Below are 26,352 nucleotides of genomic sequence, written 5' to 3' on the forward strand. Positions count from 1 at the left end.
TTCGATAAATTTAGCCCTCGCAATAATTTAAAGGCTTCGATAAACATCAGCCTTCGAAAAAACCTCAAGAGGTATTCGATTATGTTTACACAAACTAATTACTTATAAGGTTCCGATACGTCGAACCTTTGAAAAACCCAAACGGGTACAAAAAACACATACCTTGGCATACAAAAATTTTCACTAAGTCTTTTAGCCGAAAAGAGGGAAAAATTATAGCCACTTTAGAGGCCGAAATGGCCCAACTTAAAGAGCATAAGGGCCGATATATAAAGCCTAAGGGTCAACGTAAAAAGACTTAAGGGCCAAAACATATAGAGGTTGAGACCCCATTCTTACTCAACTCAGACTCGAGAATTCCGACATCCCGAGCTCACATAAAATCAATTTAAACTTAGCTCGAGGATTAACAAAAACTTAAGGGGTATTATATTGATCAATAAAAACCTAAGGGTTTATCATCTGAACCAATACTCAGACTGATTATTTGAATTGTACAATTGAAATCTTCCATAAATGAGAACAAAATAAAATTCAACACAAGTTGAGGATAGAGCAAACAAGATACTTTTATTAATAAGGGATGTTTTACAAAACATATTTACAACGCCCACAAGGGGACCTTACACATAAAAAAATAAAAAAATAGAAGAACCTAATCTATTTTGGGGTTACATCCCCGGAAGCAGCTTACTTGGAAAATGCACCCTCGACAGCTCTATATTCGGGAGCCTCCTCTCTCTCGGGAACATCTTCTTCACCTTCCCCGTCCCCGGAGCCACTCAAAACATCCTCATCATCGGAAGATACAAGAAACCTGGCATCGGTTTACCGCGCCTTTGCTTCGGCTATCTCCTCGGCAAGGTCAAATCCTCGAGCGTGGATCTCTTCGAGAGTCTCCCTCCATGCTTGGCACTTGGAAAAATCATTACTCCATTTTTCTCGTTCGGAGGCCTCCCTCAGCTCCTATTGAACAACCACGACATCTCTTAAGTACACGGCGTGGTCTTATCAGCCATGGCCTTCGTCTTCTCAACTTCAGCCTTGGCTTGTGCAGCTTCGGCCCGAGCTCTAGCAAGCTCTGCCTCTAACTCCTCAATTTCTTGGCCTGGGCCAGACCCTTCACTTTAAGGCCTCAGAGTTGAGTTTCAGCCGAGGTCAGTTGGACTGTAACAACTTTCTTATCGGCATCAAGCTGATCCATGTTCTTTTTCCATCTATGGCAGTCAGCCTTAACTTGATCAACCTCGCCCCGGAGTTACCCAATCATCTCCAACTTTTGCTGCAGCTGAGATATCGAAGTGTTAGCCTCTAAAGTAAGGCCAAGAAGACCATACTCTGTTAAAATCATAGTTACTTGCTCATCTAGCTCGGCCTCGTTTTTTCGAGCTTTGGCCAATTCATCCCGGAGGTCCTTAAGCTCCTCTTCCTTTTGGCTACAGAGGAGCCTCAGGGCCTTCTCTTCGCCCGAAGCTTTTTTAAGCTCGACCTCACATTGGCTCAACTCAACTCTAAACTTGGCGATGGCCTATACATGAAATGAAGATATATCATTCAAAGGAAAAGAAAGAAAGAAAAAATTACAACAATAAAAGTTAGTATTTACCCGAGTGAGGAGATGTTGAGCCTCTTCGAAGGTGGTGGATGCATCATTAAGGTCAGTGGTATCCTCGACCCCAGCAAATCATCCCTGAAAGGGATCTTCCTCTAGGACCTTGCTTGGATCGGGCGTACGCAGAGCATTAGCATCTTCAATTGCCTCCTCGGAATAGGATGGTAGATAAAGGGAGTGACTTGTTGTCATGGCCCCAAGCTCTTCACTCGGGGCGTTCTGATTAGCTTCGAGGGTTTTCGCATTTGCCCCTTCCAATATATTTGTTAAAGGCGGAGGAATGATCTCAACCTCTGGGATCACGGGGGCCTTGCTCGAATCTTTCTTTTGGGTTCCCTCACCACGGGATGAGGTCTCTAGTTCGGAGAGCTTGACGGCTTTGATTGGTTTCCTGGTTCGAGGCACCAACGCCGACTCTTCACCGTTATTTTCTTCGTCATCCGGGGAATCGTGGCTCGAATCTACGTCTACATGAGAAAATCTCTTCTGTAGCCTTCGAGCAGGGGTTTTCTTGTCTTGAGGTTCTTCAGGCTTCGAAACCCTCTTTCTTTTGTTGTCCTTCCCCGATTTCGAAATCGAAGACTTGGTCCCTTCCCCAGGCGAGGCTGGCCTTATTTCGGAGACATCTCCGATGCTTGCATAAGTAAATGTGAATAAGTTGATGCCACCAATGAATAAAATATATCTGAAACTTGGGAAGATAATTTACCATGATTTTTGGCCTCCCACTTACCCCTCGATAAGTCACGCCATTTGCGCTCATCATACGAAGAGGTGGTAGCTAACTTTTGGACCCACCCTCGAGGACGGAGACCGCGTGAGGAGCCCAGGTAGTGGTTGCAGAAAGAGCAAAGGCATTATGAGGTGTGAAAACTAAGAATGAATAGATATTGGGAAGAAGAACTCCACTTACGATTAAAGTTCCATCTCTTCGGGAAAGGCATTTTATCCCCGGGGATGACATTTGAAGTCCTTACTCTGATGAACCGGCTCATCCAACCTAGTTCTTTGGCTTCGTCGTTACTAGCAAAGAAGGCTTTCTTTGTTCGATGTTGAAGCTTGACAATCCCTCAAAATAGCTGGGACCCATATAATCGAATCAGATGGTTGAAGGTGAATTCCAACCCTTCGGCTTTTTCAGAAAAGTAGCACAACATGATCACGATGCGCCAAAAGAAGGGGTGGATCTAGCCGAGGGTGACTTCGTATGTTTTGCATATGTCGACCACCACCGGATCAAGGGGACTCAGGGTGAAGGGGTAAGTGTAAACACTTAAAAACTCCTCCACATGGGTAGTAATGCTTTCTTCGGGGCTTGGGATCTGAACCACGACCTCATCTCCCCAGCCATAGTCCTTCTTCATATCTTTGAGGTGCTTCTCCGATATCAAACTAAGATATCGAGATGCATGCTTGCATCGGCCTGGGACATCGGGGGAATTTTCAATACTAAAGTCCTTCTTAATCATGCAAGGGTCGGGGGTGATTTCTTCAAGAGTCGGCGGCGCCACCGATTTGGCCGGCTGGGAGGTAGAAGAAGATGACGCTTTATCTTTTTTGGGACCATTTTGGAAGTTATAGCCATGATTTTAAGCTAAAGAATACAGACTGTATCGGAATGTGGTGTTTTAACAAGAACCTGGCGTTTTCCGGGCCTTAAAGAGGCGGTGGAAACATATGATTAAAGAAAGAGACGAAGAAGAGAAAAATGTAATGAAAATGTAAAGTTCTTTATTCAAAGGAATAGCCTCATATTTATAGAAGGGCAACGACGGTTCGGCGGCGCTAGTGGCCGACCAGTACTAGCATGCATTCAATGTTTTGGGGAAGTGGACCGACGGGACGTTTCAGTCACTTCGAGCGCCTACATCACGGAAATGATGTCATCTCTAAAGGCTCCGGGAAAATGAGGTTCAAATTGTTTCTTATCATCTTAGTCTAAGAAACGCGGGGAATATTTGTATACGGTCGAGATCGTATGCCTTCGATCTGTATGCTCGAGAGGTCATCCAAAGTCCAAGTTCAAGCTAGATCAAGTTCGGGGCTCGAGGGACCAGACCCGAGTTCGAAGACAGAGCACGATACATATCGAGGTCGAGTATGCTCGACCTCGGATTTGCAACAGAATGAGCTAGATTCTTGCCACATCCCCAAGATCATGGTGCAAATCCCGGAATAGAATTGTACGATTTCGTACTAGGCAGTTAGACAGCTGTACCAAGAATATTCCTTACTGTAAATAGAAATATACCTTATTTAGGGTTCCCCTATTATATAAAGGGAATCCCAATCATTTGTAAAATCATCTAATCATTGAGAAAAGAATATACTTTCTACTTTTTGCCTACTGTTATCAGAATTGTCCTTTAGGTCTACTGTTCATACTTTACTTTTCTTGCTTAATTGTTCTTATTGTTCTAAGCCCACCTCGAGGTCACTAAGCTCGAGGTCACCACTGTTGAGTAACATTGGTTTAATTCACTTGTCTTTTTCATTTCTACTTCATATTTCTTGATTATTAATTTATATTGAACTAAATTACATATCTTTAAAACCACAAATCAAATTTAATTGTTACTCGTATTTTCGAGGTAAACAATAACTTTTGAATTAGATCATCATTTCCACAAGACCAAACATTCTTTCAACTACATTTGAGAATTTTGCATTTAAACAATTTTACGGCTAACACAGCTGACCATACAAAACCAGGAGGTTATGAAGAAGGATTTACATCACATGCATTGAAGAGAACCATAGGAGGAGTTAGCCTATGAGGTGCGGGTTCGGTCGAACCTAGTCACTTTTACTTAAACGTAATATTTGTACTAAAAAAAATTATTAAATATATATAAATATTTAATTGGGAACTCAGCAACTAAGATGAGTTATGGGTTCCGTGGCAAATTCAGAACTCATAAACTTAAAATCATGGCCCCGCCCCTAAAGAGAACGTGCCTGCACCTTCTGCTTGATCTAATTGTTTGGTAAAACGTCTCAAAGTTTGTTCAAGATTGATAGTTAAAAAATTAATCATGCTTTTCAACAATATCAAGTTGTTAAATCATTAGTAATTTTTTAATTAATCTGCTTCTTGTTTAATGCCTCTCGCGGTTTAATATGATCGACATAATTAGTAGATGGAATTAACTCTCTGTGGTGATCATCGTTAACAACTTGTTTGGATGGTTGTTACCTATTGTATCGTATCGTTACTTTAAATACAATATTTATTTTGATTGTTACTTAAATTTTATTGTATCGTACTGTTAAATCCGCCGTTACGTAATGACGAAAAATGTCACTTTATATAACGGCGGATTTGGTATAATGACATCGTTCGCTTGCTTTTTTCTCTCTTATATTGTCCTTCTTTATTATTAAATAATTATATTTTATCTTTTACCATACTTTTTATATAATAATTCTATGATGTATCCTATTTCTTCATAGTAATGTTGCAAACTTATTCTTTATATTGTTGGTGCGTGATATCATATAATAACGACAAACAATACAATCTATCCAAACATTATATTTATCAAACAATACAGAACAATCCAATACAATACATTAATGTTTCACGGCTGCTAGAGCGAGAAAGACAACGGACTTGGGATAATGGTAGGAATATTTAACGACCATCCAAACAATCTTTAAATGGCGCCAATGTCAACTGTTAGTGTTATCGTGTTGTATTCAACTTCCTTTGACCAAAAAGAATGTAGAGATTCGAAGTCGCTTAAAACATGTAAGATAATTCAGATATCAATTCCTTAACTTTTTTATAAAATAATGCTTAGTTTTTTTGTGAACTTTTTTTAAATTTTAATTTGCTTCTTAGATAGTATAACAATGTTGTATTGGTATAAATTCGACTCTGACACGTGAATAGATCGCAAGATGACACGATACTATTTGAGATAAGTTTAACCCCGGAAACAAGATAGTAGCATAATTTGATCTTCACAGAAAGTACATACAGTTTGGTTACTCCTTCCTGGAGAAATAAGCGTCGAGTCTCGAAGAAGCACCCCAAAGATAGTTCCGAGGATTAACCAATAAAGTCATGACTCGAAACTTGACTTAGTCCTCAACTGCCCCGTAAAGCAAGGGATTCACCCACTTGTGAGTATCTTGGCGGTTACTAACCACTTGAAGCGACGTACAAAAGGGATGATCGTGTGAACATTATACTTAAACTATAAAGACTTCAATTCTATTTGCTCATTCATTCACAATCTACTAAACTCACTCTTTTTCTGAAAGCTATTATATTATTGCCGAGGAATCTTTCTCGATTTTGCAAGCATTGTGACTCACAACGACAATCAATAATATTTTTCTTATTTTTTACTTGTTTAATTTCATTGATTTATTCACAACACTATTAGCTTGATTCTATAGTTCATTCGATTGAACTTTGATTCAAACCGATTGCTAGTGACCTCGTTAAAAATAAATTTAATTGTTTATTCCTGAAACTATTTTTGAGTTAAACAATTTGGCGCCAACTATGAGGCCCTAACAATTGAGCGTTTAATTTAGAGTTCTTATTATTGTTCTCGTTACGAGGTTTATCATTCACTTATCTATCAATTTATTTTCCATTTTATAACTCAGAATGACTGGAAAAAGCGTTCATCCAATAGATCAGAGCAAGACACGACAACCTAGTAAACAACTAGGGGACTCCGTGACCCCCCAGGAAAACAGGTCCCAGCCAGTAAGGAGGTGGTACCCGACAAAAGAGCATTATTCGGAAAGGATGCATTACAATCTAAAGATGCACCCTCTCATACAAATTTTCCATCCCACAGGTTTACCGAACAGAGTGGCAATTCCTCGTTGCGGGATTCTTGAAGGGCCTTGCCACAAAGGAATTCCTTGGATCCATCCAGCTTGGGAGAAACCTTGAAATTTTTATGGCTCAACAATAGAGTTTGAATTCCAAAATGGGCAATGATATTCGATGCACTAACGTGAAAACAACTGTAACAACACCTCCAGCCCCGCAAATAGAATCGACCTCGATCACAGATATCCCTAATTCACTACTCAAGGCTTCGGAGGTTCCCGATAACTCCATGGCTGGAGGGTCAGGTACGTTAGAAAATGTTGAGTTATAAATTTAATTCGAACCTTGCACCAACAGATCAAGGAGCAAAACGAGAGCATTAAACAAATTTCTGGGGTCCCACTTGTTATCAATGGCATTGACATCAACAAGTACTTACAACCATCATGGAAGCCAAGTTTGGGCCCGCTACCAATCCCAAGAAGTTCAAAAGGCCACACATCATAAAATATAGCGAGACCTGGGATCCACGCGATTGCGTCATGACATATATGACCAAAATCATGAGAAATGACCTCACGAAGGACGAGATCAGATTAATGCTTGTCAAGAAGTTTGGAGAGACCATGGCAAAGGGAACACTAACTGGTACTCCACTTACCTTAAAATTCTATTAGTTCTTTCATTAAACTTGTAGATGCATTCATCAAGTCCAACTTCGGAGCCCTAAATATGGAAAAATGAGTTGAGAATATCCTCAAAGTCATGCAAGGAAAAATGGAGCCGCTCATTGACTGATTTTAGAGGGAGAGAATTCTACTTCTTAATGTATCAGACAAGTGATCCAGTGTGGCTTTTACAAGAAACTTGATCTCGATAAGCTCTGAAGCTTCAAAAAATTGAAAAAGGCCTATGGGAGTTCCCTGCCAAAACATGGAATAATGTATATCACAGGTACAACACTGTACTAAGCTCCAAATAGAGGATAACATCTCGGCACTCCTGGGGTTTGAAGCCAAAGAGGTTATGGGATATAGTCACCGGGCCAAAGTAGTTAGTAGATGGGATGAGTCCAGCCATCGAGATCTAAAGCCCGGTATGAACCTTATCTCAGTCCAATGCACCGGAAGAATGACAAAAGGCCTAGGACAAGTGGTGACGATAGAAATCCCGGATGGAAGAGCGACAAAATATCTGATCGACTAGGAAAAGTACTAGAAACACAAAAAATTAGTGATTATCATCTCCGGGCAGAGTTGTGATACACTCAAATTACACTTAAATAAATAGTGTAAGGCGGTCGGTGTCAAATATAATAACCCAATAAGGTTGGAGTCGAATCCCACATGGAATAGGTGTGAAAAGGTAACTTGAATAGTGTGAAACTTCACTTAAGTCGTAATTCTATTCCTTTAGCTTAAAAAAGAGAATGATATGATTGTGAATTAACCAGAGAACTATTTTGTTGTAAGAATGTAATTAATTTGGTTAAGGAAACCAAGGTTGTGTCTCCATCAATGAAATGTAATGCTATAGGTGTTAATATGATATATTTCTAATGGGAGGTCTTTTAATATGCAAATGGTTTCTAAACGACTACCCAATATTTTTCAATAGTTGGGTAGTATTTTCTCTTTATGATTTTTTCAAATATAAAAGAGTTACAATTAATAATAACCAATGTATGCCAAGTAGGACCCACTTATTCCTAAGCAATCATATTAAATAAGGTTTAAAGCATTGAGTTCTTGATATTCACTTATACCAAACCCTTACCCACTTTTCCAAGTAAAAATAGAGTAAAATGGAATAAGTCAATGTTTTCAACCACCAACAATAAATAAAGCATAAGAAATGACTAAATATCAACCAACCATTATATATATATATTCAATGTTAAACACTCATTAATATTACACACATTTAAGATCCACAACCTTAGTATATAAAGCTACCTACTCATACTAGAATACAAAAATAAAGCAATAAATAAAGTCATAAAGCTTACAAAGGTACAAGATTCTTTCTTCAAAAACTTCCAAAATAATGGTGTATTCAATGCCTTCAATGTAGTCCCTTTTTCAGACTCAATAACCCACAAAACCCTAGTAAATCTATTTATAGTGGACTAAAAGTCGGGGTAAAGATTGGACAAAAATGCCCCTACAGAGCCCTTCTGCGACCACATAATGATCGCAGATCATGTATGCGGTCCGCATAATTGACAATTGTATCGCAGAATTTCAGATCTTCAAGCCTAGATTTCTACTGCATTTAAATTATGTGATCCGTATATCAGTTATGCGACTGTATTTTCCATCGCAGAAGTGCTACACAGGTTCTTCAATTGCAATTGTGCGGTCATTATGCTATTCACAGAAGTGTTATGCGACCGCATAATGGACCGCACATCCTTCTCTTCAGTATGCCAAACACCTGCTTTAGTTTTCGGTGATGCGGTCTGTATATTACTTCTACGGTCGCATACTTGCAGCATTCCTACTCTTTTGTGGCTTTTTGACTTCTTTTCCATGTTTTTGGGTCTTCAAATCTCATGCATTACAAAACACCAAAATTTTATAAGAACTAACTATAAATGAACTGAAAGGCGAGCTAAAGTCTATGTAATTGATATCAAAAGTGCCGAAATTCTATGGCACATCAACACCCCAAACTTAAACTCTTGCTTGTCCTCAAGCAACTAAAAAAAATTATCCTATCCTATACTACTTCTATTTTCGACATGTCACAAAACAGTAGTGACTGTAGATGGTTTTGATTGTCAGCTAACAAGCATGTAACTTCTTTTATTTACCCTTCATGGACGACACCTATCATTTAATAATTCGACTAATGAACTTGTGAACTTCGAGCCTCAACCAAAATGACAAGATGATACTCACAACTAAGTGTGCACTTGTATTCTGCTTCAAGAACCTAACTTCTGCTAAATCTTGCAATTCATGCGCGCTCACAACAAAGAAAATCTCCAACTCACACATAGGTACAAGGTATGCAATCAAAATACTCTTGCACTCGAAACGAAAGCTACATGCTACAAGTATCAATCCATTTGCTTGCCCTTATTTTAACTTGCTGCTATCTTAGGAATGATTGGCTATAGATCACCAAGGACTTTTCACGGGTTGTAATGTAGGCTTCGGCACGAGTTGGATGAACATTTGAGAATGTAATGGCTATACCCTCCTTGAACTCTACATACATTTTGCTTCTTTACTACATAGCACTCATTGACCTCACGCTACCAACATAGAACCACCTCAACGTATTTATTCAGTTTCTACAAGACTCCACTCATTTTCTCGAGTTACATAGCACTTATTACAATTGAAGCTTGGGTTTCTTCATATATACAACTTTGAGGTTTTTGTTGTTATTTGTTTTTTTTCCTTCTACACACAGTAGTCAGCCTTACCAATTTCCATTTTGTACTAGCACCCCCAACTTAGGCTTTAGCTCATTCTTATTCGTTCAAGGAGAGATGAGTTCAAAAGAAGGACTTATTTCACAAGGGGTAAAGGTTAGTAATATGGTAGCCAAATAAAATGTTAAAGGCTCAACGAGAGTAAATAGGGTGATTGATGTACCAGGGAGGTCAATTTGGTCAAAGTTAGCTAGTAGTCACAAAGAGAGCCTAGGATCATTTCAGCACCCAATCATTAACCTGAGAGTTGCACTAAGAAACAAACCAGGCAAGTTCTAGACATCACAAGTTAAGCATATGTATTATTTATACAAATCCTCACTCACTCACAATGCATGAACTGTTCAACTCAACATAGTTTCAGCCTTCAAGTAATGCAAGGCAACTCAAAGATTTCATCACATGATATGTAAGATTCTGAGTAAGCATATAGTCAAAGAGTGAGCCTCAAGTTCACAAGAATGACTAACCATTTTTTTGTTTATATATATATTTATACAAAAGAAGGAAGGGTACCATTTATTCACAAAGATTCATTACATGCTTGAATCTAGAGCAATCAACACCAAACAAGTCAAAACATTCCATACTACTGTCGTGGTTCTACTATTACACCCTTGGAAAAGAACCCGGTAAAGAAAAACCAAGGAGAATTCATTGCTAACTATCAATCTATACTACTAGAGTAAAGATTTTATGTACAATATTTACACAAAATATGACTAACCCAACCCCAACCAAAAAGCATGCATTGTCCCCAATGCATAGAGAATGTAAAATCGGAGTTCAGGGACTTCCTAGGGCACACTAGGCACTCGGAGGGGCTGAAGCATCTGAGGAAGTTGTGGGGTAAATTGTTGGCACTATGGCAGCAATAGGTGGAACCTCAGACTGTGTGGTGGTCTCTATGGCTGGAGCAGGAAGTTCCACCTGCTATGAGGCTGGGTCTGGGACCTGGGAGCTGCTAGCCTCTCCTAGTGAAGGCTGTGTAGTTGATGGATGTTCCTTGGCAACCATGTCTACAAGAGAGTGTACAATTGCTGTCTGCACTTCTGCTTCCTCTTCGTCTTGTGCATCTGTAGAAACAACTACTTGCTTTCCCTATTGTCTTGTTGATCCTCAGTCTCCTCAGCCAATGCCTCTTCATCAGTTTCCTCATCCTCACTGTCTTCCTCATCAGTCTCCCCCTCAAACTGTTTGGTCCCTCCTCTAAAGGAGTGTCAATGTGTACAACGGAATCCGAAGCCTTTGAAGTCTCAGTACCCTACGCTTCCGGAGCTGTCATAAGGTTTGTGAAATCCAGGTTCAAGCTCGGAATAGGGGAAGTGCCAGTGCCCTGCTCACCTTCTTGTGAGAGAAAGTAGATCAAGTCAAGCTCTAACTTCTGCATCCCGTGCATCTCTGATTTCAGCTCAGCAACATCCTTCAGGAGTTTATGCATATTTCCAGCTTCACCTCTCTCAACCCTCTCAAGTCGCACTTCAAAGTGCTTGAGTCGATATTCATAGGCTTGATGTTGTTGTTGAAGAGCACTGATTGATGCTTGGATATGGGTCAATGCTTGCCTGATGAGAGCTGGGAGTTTCTTCGTCAGTATGTCTACCTTAGTATTGGCATGTTGGGCTATTAGACCCAGCTTTGATAGAGCTGGTAAGGAAGTAGATGGCAGTGCAGTGCAGTGGTTTGCTTAGGAGTTGATGTGGATGTAGCTGGTGCAGAAGAAGTGTCAGGTAGTGATGGAGCAGCAGGCGTTGCTGAGTATAGATGAGGAGTGAGTGAAGGCTCTGATAGATCGTCGACCATATGTCTACAACATCATTTAGCCGGGTGATGTCGATATCCTGAAGGGCTTTTACTATGAGATCATGTTGGGGAATAGGAGAAACCATTATAGCTTTACACAAGGCACGGATTAGGTATGGAAAAGGGAGCGAGGTTGATGTCTGTTTCGTCCGTATCCCAATCTCACGGTATATAATCTCGCCCACATAAACCTTGATGCCTGTCATGATGCATGCAACGAGGATTGCCTTCTCTATGCTTATATCTATTTCATTTCTGGAAGGCATTAGACGGGAACACACAAAACTCAGCCAGTACCGACCTTCTTGAGTAAGATCTCTCTTGTGGATCCTTTGCTTAGGTACAATCCAGGGCCGAGTACCCTTGGCTATGACAGAAGCTACCCAAGCACACTCGGATTCCTTGTTTTTAAGATTTTCATCATATTCTGCGGTGCCTGTCATCCACTCCTCAAAGTATATATTATTGATTGATCCTGCATCACAGAGGACTTCAACTCTGCGGACTACAACAATGTACTAGAACCTACGATTTCTCTTTTGTTCTGCATTCCTTGATGTAGCATAGGCAGCACAGGATTCCCGCGTGAGTGTCTCATTATAATCTCCTGGGACCTGATAGAATGACTCTAACCTCCTTTTTCTGATGTTTTCTAGGACGTGAGGGTAATGTTCCTTTAAACCGTTCAAGTTGAGCAGCTTTTCTTCAAGTTTTTTTCTCTTTTCTAAGCCCTCCCTATATAAGGTCCAGGAGCCGGCAACCCCAAACCTGAGATCTTCCATATTTTTTCGGCGTGCTTCAGCATGAAGATCAATAGATGACACAAAATCGGTCTTTGTTTCCTCCTCTTCAGACTGGGAGGAATGCTCAGAGCTCCTTCTGGTTGTGTCAGGTCAGGAGCGTTTCGATTGCTACGCTTGTTGGCCCATAGCAAAAGCTTGTTTGTTTCCTCGAGCGGGAGGTGATCGTGCTGAATGAAGCAGTGTGTGAGTGGGTGATATAGCATAGGAATCACATTGAGAGAAACTGAATGAAGCAAACAGCTTTTGCGATAGGTTATGCGATCGCATACCAACTATGCAAACCGCAACCCTTCGTAGAATTACACAACCCAGGAGGCAAAAAATTATCCGATCGCGAAAAGGGCCGTAAAATATGTTATGCGAACAAAAAGTGGTCACATTTTAGCTCACCAGATGGGCAATTTTTCTGACCCTATTTACGGCAACCTTGTGGTCCGTGAAACTAGTTTGCAATCGCAAACCCCATCGCAGAACCGTTTTTCATCAGGCCACCTAGGGTTCTACTTGCAATGACTTTACGGACCGCAAACCAATTATGTAGACCAAAAGATCGTCTTCTTCAGTTAAAAATGGTCAAACCCCTCACACACAGAACTCTTATCACTCTAATGTGAAAATTTACCCATGAATTTCCCACCCAGGTCCCCACAACAAAGGTTTGAGAGGAAAGGAGTTCAAGAAATTGATATTATGCAACATAACCACGAGAAAGAGGAAAGAGAATCACATACCATATGTCTGAGCAAGATAAAGTTTATTCTGAGATGTGAACGAGGTGAATCTTTCCGTAATGCTTATCCCTGTTATGTGCTTTTATGTGTGATTCGAATGCTTTTTGCTTGTTCTTCTGTTTCTCTTTGTTATTGTATTTTTGATTTTGTGTGTGTTGTATAGTGTTCATGTGTGAGTGAGAGTAAAGGTATGCGAAAGGTTTAAGGTGTTATACCTAGGCATTGTTGCGGTGGGCAAGTGGATCGCATAACACATTATGCGGTCGCATATGTGTTATGCGATGGATTAAGGACTGGATTGCCAAACTTTTTTTGCAACAATTTCTGCGGTCGCATAGTTATTATGCAGACTGCAGAATCTGAAACCTTATCGCATTTTTGCAAACTCATCTTGCCAATTTCTGTGACTGTGTCTGCGACCACTATGTGGTTCACAAAGTCATTATGCGACCGCATAGTTGCCGCAAACCATGAACCCTTCTTTCCTTCATTTACCTCAGTACGTGCACCCTATTAATGGTATTTTTGGACTACCTGCATTTTAACACACACGTCACCCTGCTCAACAATAACAACTAAACATACATAAATGAAAACTAACAAAATATTGTTACCACACATGGGTTTCCTCCCAAGAAGCGCTTGATTTAACGTCGCGGCACGGTGATGTTGACCCCGTTTGGGATACCTAGTGGTAGGGGCTGGTGTTGGGATATCCTTTAGAGCAAATTGTTCTATCAAATGCTTTACACCTATGGTACCGAGGTAATGCTTGACTCGTTAGTCATTTACTTTGAAAGTTCGAGTTCCATCCTCCGACTCCAATTCAATAGCACCATAGGGGAAACATTTACAACTTTGAACGGGCCAGACCATTTGAATTTGAGTTTGCCCAGTAATAATTTGAGTCTTGAGTTGAAGAGTAAGACCAAGTCACCGGATTTGAGTTCCCGCTTCAAGATCTTCTTGTCATGAACAAACTTCATTCTCTCCTTATACATGATTGCACTCTCATAGGCATGGAGACGGAATTCTTCCATCTCATTGAGTTGTGTCATTCTCAGTGTTGATATCCAATTTTTCCCTCATATATTTTTAATATGCATATATATTTTTAAAATAGTGCACATGCATTTACAAGCATGCTCAAGAATTTCTATAATTTTTAAAGCTTTATATCAAGTTATTTCTACATTTTTATTATACAAATATCCAATAATTATCCCTCATATCATTTTTATGATAATTTAATCATCTAAATTTATCATTTAAGCCCATATAATGTTTAAATATTTTCATTGTATTTTTTATAATTACATTTGCATTTTTAAGGCTAGAATTGTACATTTTGCAATAACAACCCATATATATGCATAATTATATTATCTATACAGAAAATGACTTTTTATATTTTTATAATATTAAATTATTTTAAATTATTTTCATACACAAATGACATCTTTATCATTTATAAATTATTTTATTAAATTAAATGGGTATTTAAAATGTAGCCCCTCTTCAATTGAATTTTCGGACCCCCAACCCAATAATATAGTCAGGCCAATTACCCTACCCGTCCATAAGCCGCCCCAACCTAAAATTGATCCTAGCCAGTGATCTCAGAAGATTAATGGTCCAGGATCCACCTTCCTTTTTAATTATACTAAACCTCCTAACCCTACCCGCATTTCCCCCAACCCGCCGCCTCTGGATCCCTTCTTTCCTCTCTTCTCTCTCACCCCTTTCTAACCCTAGCCCGCCATCACTGATATCCCCCTTGATTCATGGGGGTTTCCTTCAATTTCACACCCTATCTGGCCTTATCTCTCTACTGGTTGTATGATTTTCATGTTACTTGAGGATAATCTCAAGAGATTCGAACCAGATTTGTTTCAAAGTCTCTCATTTCTTGTTTACCCCGTCTATGTTCACTCCGATATCTGTGTGTACTGATATTTTTGTATTTTTATTGTTTCAAATCTCTGGTTCAAACCAGATTTGATTCACTTCTGTTTATTTCCACGAACCTAGCTAGTTTTGGTTGAATTCGTCTAGATCTTTTTAGATCTGAAGCGGGTTTGAGTTTGTTTGGTATCTTTCCCTTAAGATTTTCTATTTTTACTATTATTGTTAACTGATTTTATTTTACCCTAAAATCTAGGGTTTTGATTTCTAATCGGTTTTTTGCAAAAATGCTTAAACGTTTAAATGTTTCCAACTCTGGTTTTCTTCTTTACTTTTTTGACTGATTTTTGCTTGAGTTTTATCTCTATGTCTTTAATATGTCTTAGGGTTTCAATTATTTGACTATTTATCATACTGTTTTGCCTGTTTATCTTCAACTCTGTCAATTAAGTGCTAGTTGATTTACTTACCTAAATTAGGGTTTGAATTTAGTACCCGTGTTTCCTTATTAAGTTCTTATTTGTTCTTACCTTATTTGTGTACCTGTATTACTGACTAATTTTGTGTTCTGACTCCTAATTGATTGTGGAATCAGTTCTTACTTTATTTAACCTTATTCTTAGACACTGATTGATTTGGTGTGAGATTTTCCATAAATTAAGTGGTACTTATTTGATTTTGTCCTCTTAATTGATTCATGCTGACCGTAATTGATTGATTAACTGATTTTCATACCTTATTTGTGTGTAATTGATTTTACACCTTATTTGTTTTACTCTATTGTGTGCTATAAAAAGCCTTTCCCTTGTCCTGATTTTAGACACTCAGACACAGACTCACACAGACTTAGATACTGAGACACTTACACGTTTACAACTTCCCCAATGAACAACTTTTACAACTTAAAAAACTCTTAAGCTTTCCGTTCTCTCAAAAACTGAGTTCTCTCTTTCTATTATTCTAAATTGCTACACTGTCTGGCCGACTGAAAGACAAGGCTAGATTCTCTGGATTCAAATTGCTATTGTATTTCTGTTTGCTTTCTTCTCAACTAGTATGTTTTAACTCCTGTTATCCTATTATGTTTTATGTGTTTACTTGGCTAGTTTATTTCAAAACCCCAGCATGATTCTGTTGCTATATGACAATATGATTCCTTAATGATAATGCTAAACTAAGTTATCTCCAATAATGTGAGACCATGTCTAAATCAGTTGTATGTTCTGAACATGGCTGGATACTACAAGCATGTAATTAATATGTGGCTAATTCTGTCCGTTAATTCAAGTGTCCTTGCTTTTGTGATTACTGATATGAGTATCCAGTTTGATCAAATACCAATCTGCTTGAATCATGTGCTGAATATGGATTTTGTTTGTTCCTTGGTACAGCTATGTTTGCAACCCTGTAACCTGAATCTATTTGCTTCTGAAGATTAAATTGTATTTCTAAAACTATCCCCCTTACCCTCTATGTACTGGTTTTCAAATTGCTATTCTTAGTCCTTTAGATTCCTACCACCCCCAGTATGAGCATTGCCTAAGGTCCTTGAGACTCCTCTGAACTCTGACACATTGGGGCAGATCTTTCAATCTTTTATGAACTATTTCTTTAAGTGTGGTCCTGGTATGAGCATTGTCCGTGGTCCTTGAGGCCCTTGAGAACTTTGATACACTAGGAACCTAATCATATGTGCCATGGATGAATCCTCATTTATGCTTCAAAGTTGCTATGTTTGAAGGCCTGGTTCCCATGTTTACATTGGGCTTGCTAAGGCTCCCTATAGTGTAATAGATATTGTTATGTAATTTATTCATTCTGGGCTGTAATAATCTCTGTAATAAACAGATCTGGGGTTTATTAGTGAAAGCTGGGGGGGGGTTCTATATCTTTGTTTGAAACTCGGGTAGAAATCTTGCCTATAGGTTTATTATGTTGATTGAATCATGTGAATGCTACTACTTGTTTAGGGATCCTGCCTATAGGATTTTCTAATTGTTTTATTCTGTATTTTACTCGCATACTAGAAATCCTATTTATAGACCCCTGCATTAGAAATCATGTCCATAGGATCCGTGCACATTTTATAACTTACATGCGTTAGTGACCATGTCTATATGTTTCTACCTATTTGATTAACAAACTTTCCTGGCAACTTGCTTTAAAAATTCTGCCCACGTATGATTAATAGATACCATGTCTATAGGAAATAAAAATCAGTTTCAACTTAGATACCATGCCTATAGGAATAAAAGGAATCAGTTTCAAAACTTAGAAATCATGTCTATAGGAGTTAAATTAATTCTGCGACTTAGAAAGCATGCCTATAGGATCTAAAGAGATAAAACCTGTCTTTACGAGTTAAAATCAGTAATTCGCTTAGAAATCATGCCTATAGGTCTGTCATTAACAAACTCGTAGAAATCATGCCTATAGAATCATGTTAGTCTATTCTGAATTCAAGCACTCTTATAAATCACTTAGGCAATGTATCCACAAGACTCGTTGTTGATTCTGGGTTTAAAACTGTGATATTTTACTGCCTAGAAGTGCCCAAATTCAAAGCTTCATAAAATCAGTAGGCAAACCAATAGGTCCCGATGCTGGCCTTAATAAAACTGTTGTCTTACATTCTGTTTTTGCTCATCTAGATATCTTGCCTATAGGATCCTAAATTAACGAAATCTGCTGATTTAATTGCGTGCATTTGTCGTCTACTTGTGGAGGTTAATATGAGTCCTCTTTTGTTCTTTACATGAAGACCTATCTGAATTTTTTTTTATCGCCTAGCTTTTCTCATTTTAAGCAACATAGGTCAGTCTAGAACCACCCTAAATAGAGGTCCTAAATACCTCCAAGACCATAAGTAAGGGACAGGTAGTGCACGCATAGGGCACGGTTTAGAATCAATTAGTGCGCCTTAGGTAACGACTGAAAGATAGTAATTGGGTAGTAAAGGAAATGATAGCCCATGCGCTAATGGTATGCGTAAAACCCCGACTTGAGGGAGTTGCAAAGCATTGCATGGAATGATCCTATATGCTAAAAAATTAGGACCACCTCTATACTCCTGTGTAAACAAATAAGTTGAATATTATATCTGTCCAAATTGCTTTCTTCCCTTTTAAGACTAACTCGCTTAATTCAAGTTCGGTCGGGACCTACCATTATGGACATTGAGGGGTGCCTAACACCTTCTGCTCAAGGTAATTTCGAGCTCTTACCTGATCTCTAGTGATGTAAACTGGTTATATGAGTTAATTGCTCTAGGTGCCCTAACACACCTTAATCCGTTAGGTGGCGACTCTTCAAATCCAATTCCCTACCCTCATGGAAAAGAGTTATCCCAGAAAATGTTGAAACCCCATTTCGCGAGAAAAAGGGGGCGCGACAGCATGACAACTCTGCTGGGGATACCTTTAGGCTCTTACCACAACGAACTTGTCTATGAATTAGTCTTTAAGCATGTCTTTATTCTTGCACACCCTTTCCCATTCTATGTGGATTTATTTTCCTATCCTTATTCATTTATGATTTCCCTCCCCTGCTGTATCATTTTTACTATGGAAACTAACTTGTCTCCTTGTTTTTCTTTTCTTAAATGTCTTTACAATTATTAAATACTGCATTTTATAATTAATCATCATGCAAATACTTGGCAACATGTTATTTTCTTTTGCATTACTCCATGTTCAACATCATATTCCACTCGTGTGTACTAATACCATAGCGGCGTTTGATGAGTGTCCGCGCTCTTCCTGAAATCATCCTTTAAACTCTGAAAGGCTTATTTGCGGTAAAACTAGTTGATTAGTGGTGCAGTCGACGGTTACGTGCCTTTCCCTCTCAAGTTGTCTGCTTGAGGGCACCAGTTTAGACTTCTATAAAAACCTTGCTCTGATAATTAACTGTACATGCATCATGGTCAAACCTAGCCGGGGTTTATATGCTGTCCACATAATAACCCCCCTAAGAAAGCCTTGTCCAAAGTCCACCGGGATTTTCATAATCCCAATGGACGCAATCACAATATATGCATTGGTTGGAGAGATAAATACCAACATGCAAATCGTTAATGTGTAAGTAGTCGAATCCGGAGGGGGCAAGGGTCTAACTCTATTTATTTTGCAGAAAATAAGGCACAAAGTCCCCAGGTTCGGCATGGTCCGAAGTATACCACCACTATTATTGGACTGGTGGGAAAATCTTTCGCTAAATGATAAAAATCACGTGAAAAGGGTTCTCGGAAATTTACCTTCTTTATTGGACATCCAACCAAACAACATGCTGATCGAAGCTGCTACTATGTTCTGGGACGGAGAAAGAGATGTATTCCGTTTTGGTGATTTAGAAATGACTCCCCTCTTGGAGGACTTGGTGTAATTGAAGAAGTCTTACATACTCTTTGACTTACTCTATGAACAATACGGACACAACAAATCTTACCATATCTTTCATGTCGAATTCTCCATCACTTCCCCGGGTTGGAATCATCGCATGGTTTTTGTATTCATTGTCTGCTTTCTGGGTATGATAGTGTTCTCAAGCCAAGGGGACAAAATCCACACCAGGTTGGCCATGGTAACCAAAGCTTTAATGGAGGAAATTGAGGGACAAACCTACACTATTGTCCCAATGATTGTAGCAAACATATACCGGGCTCTAGATCGTTTCAAGAAAGGATTCAAACACTTTGAGGGTTGTAACTTGCTACTATAGATTTGATTATTAGAGCATATTCATAGGGTTCAATACTGCCAAGAGTTTCCATGGAGACCATGGAATGATCACATCACTTTCCACCATTCTAAAAGAATGACCTTTATCCCAAACAGATTTGCACAACCAGAGAATGCTACAGAATGGGCACAATTTTTCAACAATTTGATTGAGGACCGAGTTCACTGGATGTTCAAGTGGTTCCATACCGATGAATTCATCATCAGATCCAGGGATGTTCCACACTCGGTATTGATTGGGTTAAGGGGAATACATCCCTATGTTCCTATCAGGGTCATGACGTAAGCTGGTAGAAAACAAGTCATGCCATGGGTCTCCAAAATGAGTCATTACAGAGCCGATTTTTAGGGTGACACTGTTCCATACAAATGTGAGGCCCAGCACATATGGCACTTGAAGATTATCGTGGAAAAGGACACCATCGAGCCAGATCGATATCACACCGGTCATGTGTACTTCTATCTATCATGGTTAGAAGATAACATAGCAGGAATATTCAAGTCAAGGGTTGGTCAAGGAAACAGGGTCATAGATGAAGTCGCTGAAGCACAAGTGAAGTATGAGAGGCTACTCAAGAGGGTCCTTGAATCCGAAGCCAAGCATCTGAAGCAACACAAGTTCAACATGGAATCAATCAACGAGTGGAAATAAATGGCTACAAGGTCGGCAAAAATGTTGGAGTACTTGGAGCAGGGTCTAATGGAACTGGAAGGGAAAATAAGCAAAAGGGTCGCAGATTGTCAGAATGCAGAGGGCAACGAAGGTGGACATCTAGCAAGGGCATACCTGCTGCTGGACATGCACGACTTAGGGAATCTGATTGATGGAGCCAAGAGGGACAAATATGGGGAAGGTCCCTCCGGGACCAAGTAGATTAGGTTTATCTATTTTGAGTTATTTTGGAATTGAAATGTAATAAGGCGGATGCCATTAGTAACTTATTTCTTTATCATAGTTTTTAGGTTCGTCCTATTTATTACATTAATGAAATGAGGCATTTATCAGCATTAAATCTCTCCAAATTTACTTGTCTCTAGGCCTACCTCAAGCACAATGAGGTTCCCCAAATTAGGACGTGAATTTACGCAATATGTGTTTAAATCCTACAAATCTTTTCAGAATCCTTACCGACTTGTCTACCTTTTATTTTTTTTCTTTATTTTGATTATTCCCATCCCCTAAGGTTGGTTCGCACATACTGGAATCATCAGCATATCACACCATATCAAGAGGTCCTCCTCCTCCTCCAAGTAATCCGAAAAGCAAGGGAAATGCTAAGATGGATGATATGATTGGATCCAAAAAGAAAATGTTGAGAATGTTGAAACTTCAGACGGTCAGAGTACTCCGGCCCAGAATGATTTGGTCTTACGATTGGAACAAAAAATACTGGAATTGCAAAGGGAACTTGAGCAGGTCTGCAACTTGGCAAACCTCTCCCTCACCCTAAACGTCCCAAACATTAACCAACAAAATGGTCAAAACCCAGCACCTCCTCAAAACACACCAAACTAACGTCCACAAAATCCTCCCGCACTCCATCCATACGCAACTCCTCCCCAAAATCCTAATCCACCACCAATACCCACTCCCCATCAGCATCAACATCTTTCTACTCAATACCCACAAACCACTTACTATACTCCCCAGAATATCCCGCAACCTATCCCTGATCCGTAAAACTCAACTAACGATCACCACTACACTCCAACCCCTGGCACTCACCAAAACAATCCCATATACGTCGAAACGTTACCTCACTCTACTCAACCAACCTCATACGCTCCAGAATTTACTGAGAAGGGCCTGCTCATTAAGAACATGGCCGAGGAGCTCAAGAAGCTCACAAGCCGAGTCCAGGGTGTTGAAGGAGGCAAAGGAATTGAAGGTCTGAATTATGAGGATCTGTGAATTCAACCAGACATGGAACTACCGGAGGGTTACAAACCTCCTAAGTTCGAAATGTTTGACGGAACAGGCGAACCCAAAGGTACACTTGAGAACATACTGTGATAAGCTCGTGGGAGTTGGGAAAGATGAAATAATACGCATGAAGCTATTCATGAGGAGTCTCACTGGAGATGCCCTATCTTGGTATATCAGTCAGAATCCCAAGAAGTGGGTTAATTGGGTAAGCATGGCATCAGACTTCATGGACCAATTTAGGTTTAACAGAGGGAATGCACCGGATGTCTTCTACATACAAAATCTAAAGAAGAAACCAACAGATACTTTTCGTGAGTATGCTACTCGATGGAGGTCAGAAGCTGCAAAAGTTAGGCCGGCACTAGAAGAAGAGCAGATGAACAAATTATTGGTCAGGGCCCAGGATCCCCAATACTGTGAGAGGTTAATGGTCATCGAAAATCACAAGTTCTCCAACATCATCAAACTCGTAAAAAGGATTGAAGAAGGGATCAAGAGTGAGATGGTGACCAATTTTGAGGCATTGCAGGCTACGAACAAAGCATTACAGTCAGGGGGTATATCAAAGAAGAAAGAAGTAAGGGCAGTAATGGTGGCCCAAGGTCCAAAATCTCCACTCACATACCAAACACCCCCACCTACATACCAACCCTCATCTCCTAGATATTCTCAACCCGCTATCGCTTATCACACTTATAACACCCAGCCAGCCTATTACCATTCACCTCCAACCCGTCAAAACTATCAAAAACCTAGACCGAATTTTGATCGTTGGCCGCCCAAACAATATACCCCTATTGCTGATTCCATTGACTAACTATATGAAAGATTGAAGTCTACCGGATATGTTACCCCATTCCTACCGTTGCAATGGAAAACTCCTCCCAGTGGGTCAACCCAAACAAAACCTGTGCATACCATTCTAGCATGAACGGGCATACTATCGATGAATGTCGTACTATGAAAGATAAGATTCAAACCCTGATTTATACCAAAGTCATACAAGCGAAGGAAGTCGCGCCAAATGTCCGCAACAATCCCCTCCCAGATCATAGGGGTAAAGAAGTAAATGTGATAGAAACTGATGAAGAATGAGATCCCGAGGGGTCGATTGGGATTATTCGGGAAGGTGATGACACCAAACATGCAGTCACACTCACTCCTATTATGGTACAGATACAACCGCCACGAAGTTGAAGTAGCCGCACCAGTCCCGTTCAAAGTTGAAGTAACAACACCTGTGGTCACACCAGCTCCATTTGAAGTAGAAGTATCCACACGGTTCACTATGACAGTAGCACCCACACCTCATTTCCAGTCCAACGCCATACCCTAGGATTACATTGCAGAAGCTAGGAGAAAGGGAAAAGCAAAGATGGAAGAATCTGGTGCCGCACATGGGATGACTAGAACTGGAAGGATTTATACACCCGAAAATTTGGGAGAAACAAGCAAGGAAGTTGCTACCAAACAACCAGTCATTGAAACTGGTCCAGGTGATCTTTGGAGGAAAGTACAGGCAAGAGAATACTCTGTTATTGATCATTTGAACAAAACTCCAGCCCAGATATCCATCCTGTCGCTATTGCAAAATTCTGAGGCGCACAGGAGTGCTATGATGAAGGTGTTGAATGAAGCTTATATACCCAACAACATCACCAGTGGAGAGATGGCCAACATGGTAGGGCAAGTCCTGGAGAGTCACAAGATCACCTTCCACGAAGATGAACTACCACCTGAAGGATTAAGTCACAATAGGGCACTGCATATCATAGTACAGTTTGAGGACAAATTCATCACTAGAGTCTTAATAGATGGGGGTTTAAGCCTCAACATTTATCCATTGACTACTCTGAAAAGGTTGGGCAAGTATTTCCATGAGATACGAGTAGGAAGTATGAACATGAAGGCATTTGATGGGTCACAAAGGGCCATAATTGGGGAGATTAACCTTTGTCTGCAGATGGGCCCGACTTGGTTCGATGTTGAGTTCCAAGTATTAGACATATCTGCTACATACAATCTTCTGTTGGGACGACCTTAGATATATGCCACTGGGGCTGTGGTTTCCATGCTACACCAGGCCGTGAAGTTCAAATGGAACCATCAGGAGGTAATCATTCACGGAGATGGAAGTAATCATATTTACACCAGACAAACTGTCTCGGTTGACGAGAATAGAAGAAGTCTGGGTGGAGAAACTTATCACCGCATTGAGCATGTCAACGCAATTGAGAAAGATAAGTGGTGGAGTAACAAAATAGAAAGCATAGTGGCATGGTCTGGGTATGAACCTGACAAAGGGCTTGGGAAGAAACTCCAGGGCATTACTAAACCGATACAGCTGAAACGTCACGGCACAACTTTTGGGCTGGGATATCCATACACCTGGCAAGAATATAATGATCGGTAGCCACCATGGCGTGGTTCTTATCACCCCCTCGAGCAGCCAATGCCACATCTAAGTTAGACTTTTCACCAGGCCAACATAATATGGGTGACCTGTAGAGGAGGAAGCTTTGGCTGGGTTGAGGAACTTGTTTCTAGAAGACGATAATATGTATTGCAATGCGATAGTTGAGGATAAGGAGGAAGAAGGCCTCACCATTCAGACCGTGGAGGAGGGAGCTGTTCTCAAGAATTGGACTGTCGCACCATTCCGGACCCATCGAGTTCCTGGGTAGCTTGGCAATTAGCTTGATCTATTTTAATAGTCATTTTAGGCATTAAAAATATTTTCAGTGTTATGTTTTAAAGACGCATTTTGTTTCGAAATAATTGCTCGAGTCATTGAGCCGTACCTATTTTGGATATTTTCAAAATTTTATTAAGCCATTGTTATTTAGTATTCATTATTGTCTTTTACATTTTTTTCTTCTACAACATTGTTATTACTTTTCCTGATGAACTGATGACTGTGACATGTAATGAGACAATGCAATATAAGGATAGTGACTCAGAAGAAGAGGATGAAATACCTGAGGAGGTTGTCAGAGAAGTTGAGAATTTTGAGAACAAAACTAAGTCCAACCTAGACGAAACCGAGGCATTCAATTTGGGAGACGCCGAAACCATCAAGGAGACCAGCATAAGCATTCACCTATCGTCGTCATAAAAGGATGAATATACTCGTTTCCTGAAAGAATATGAGGATATTTTTGCATGGTTGCTGATACCCAATTTTTTCCTGTATATTTTTAATATGCAAAATACTTTCAAAATAGCATGTATATGCATATATAAGTATGTCCAAAGGTTTTCTCATTTTTTCTTAATTTTTAAAGTTTTTTAAAATCAATTTATTGCCCTATTTTATCAAGAAAAACCCAATAATTATTCCCAAAATTATCTTTTTGATAATGTATTTATTGGATTCTCATATTTATACTAATATATAGTGAACATAATTTTTTCCGTATTTTCACAAATTTATTTGGCATTTTTAAAGCTAAATTGCATATAATTGCAATATTGGCCTCTTTAAAAATATAAATTGTATTTATATTTATAAAATTGACTCCAGTATTTTTCATTTGATAATTATGTATTATTAATTATTTTAGTGCTTTTAATTTATTCTCAGAAAATATTTTACTATTTTTATAAAATCAAGCAAGGGAAAAGTGGCTATTTAAATACTAGCCCCGTTTATTTCAATTATAGCCCTAAATCAACCCTAATTTGAACCCAATATCAAACTCAATTACCTAGCCCAAATCCTAAATCTACCCAACCCACGACCCTTTTAAATGACCAGCCCGGATGCCCATTCAATCCAGGTCGTTGATCGAAATGATCAACGGCCACCATTTGCCCCTTCCTTTTTTTAACCTGGACCTACCCCCAAACCCTGGTCATTTTGCACCTGCAGCCGCCCTTGAATTCCCCCTTCTCCCAACTCTCTCTCAGAAACCCTAGCCGCCACCTTCAATTACCACCTAAAATCGACCAAATCCATGGCTTCCAAAGTCATTGATGGCCTGTATCTACCCCTTACGACTCCTACATGCTCTATTATCATGGCTTCAAGGCTAGACCTTGAAGAAATTTGGTCCAGACCTCGGATGTTTTCAGTGCTATGGCTGTCTCCGGTCATCTTCGATCTTGCTCCGACCAGCTATGGCTATTCAGGCCTGATCTCGACCTCTCCTACTTAGATCGATGATTTCCAAGCCTTTCTCACCCTCTGAGTTTCTTCTGAAACCCTAACCTTCGAGGTTCTTCCGATTCTTTTAGATCCGTTATAGATCTTTGTTCTCTCTAAGCTTTTAAACGTTTTCTCAAAGTCTCTTTCAAAACATTACCTTCAAAACCTTTATCTTTTTTGATTTAGGTTTTTTTAAGATAGTTCGAAGCCTTCTCTGATTTTTAACGTGTTCTACTGTGTTTCTTATGTTGATTCTTCTACTATGTTCTTATGTTGTTCTTCTACTGTGTTTCATTATGTTAAAGTCTTTGTCATTTCTTAAGGTTTCTGATTTATTCTCTTCGTTGATATTTTGCCTGATTCTCTTGTCTTTCATCTCTATACTCGATTGATGGTAAAAACCCTAAAATTTGGGGGTTCATTCGAGTTTTGAGACTATTTG

This window comes from Nicotiana sylvestris, chromosome 10, assembly GCF_000393655.2.
Source record: "Nicotiana sylvestris chromosome 10, ASM39365v2, whole genome shotgun sequence".
Classification (NCBI taxonomy): Eukaryota; Viridiplantae; Streptophyta; class Magnoliopsida; order Solanales; family Solanaceae; genus Nicotiana; species Nicotiana sylvestris.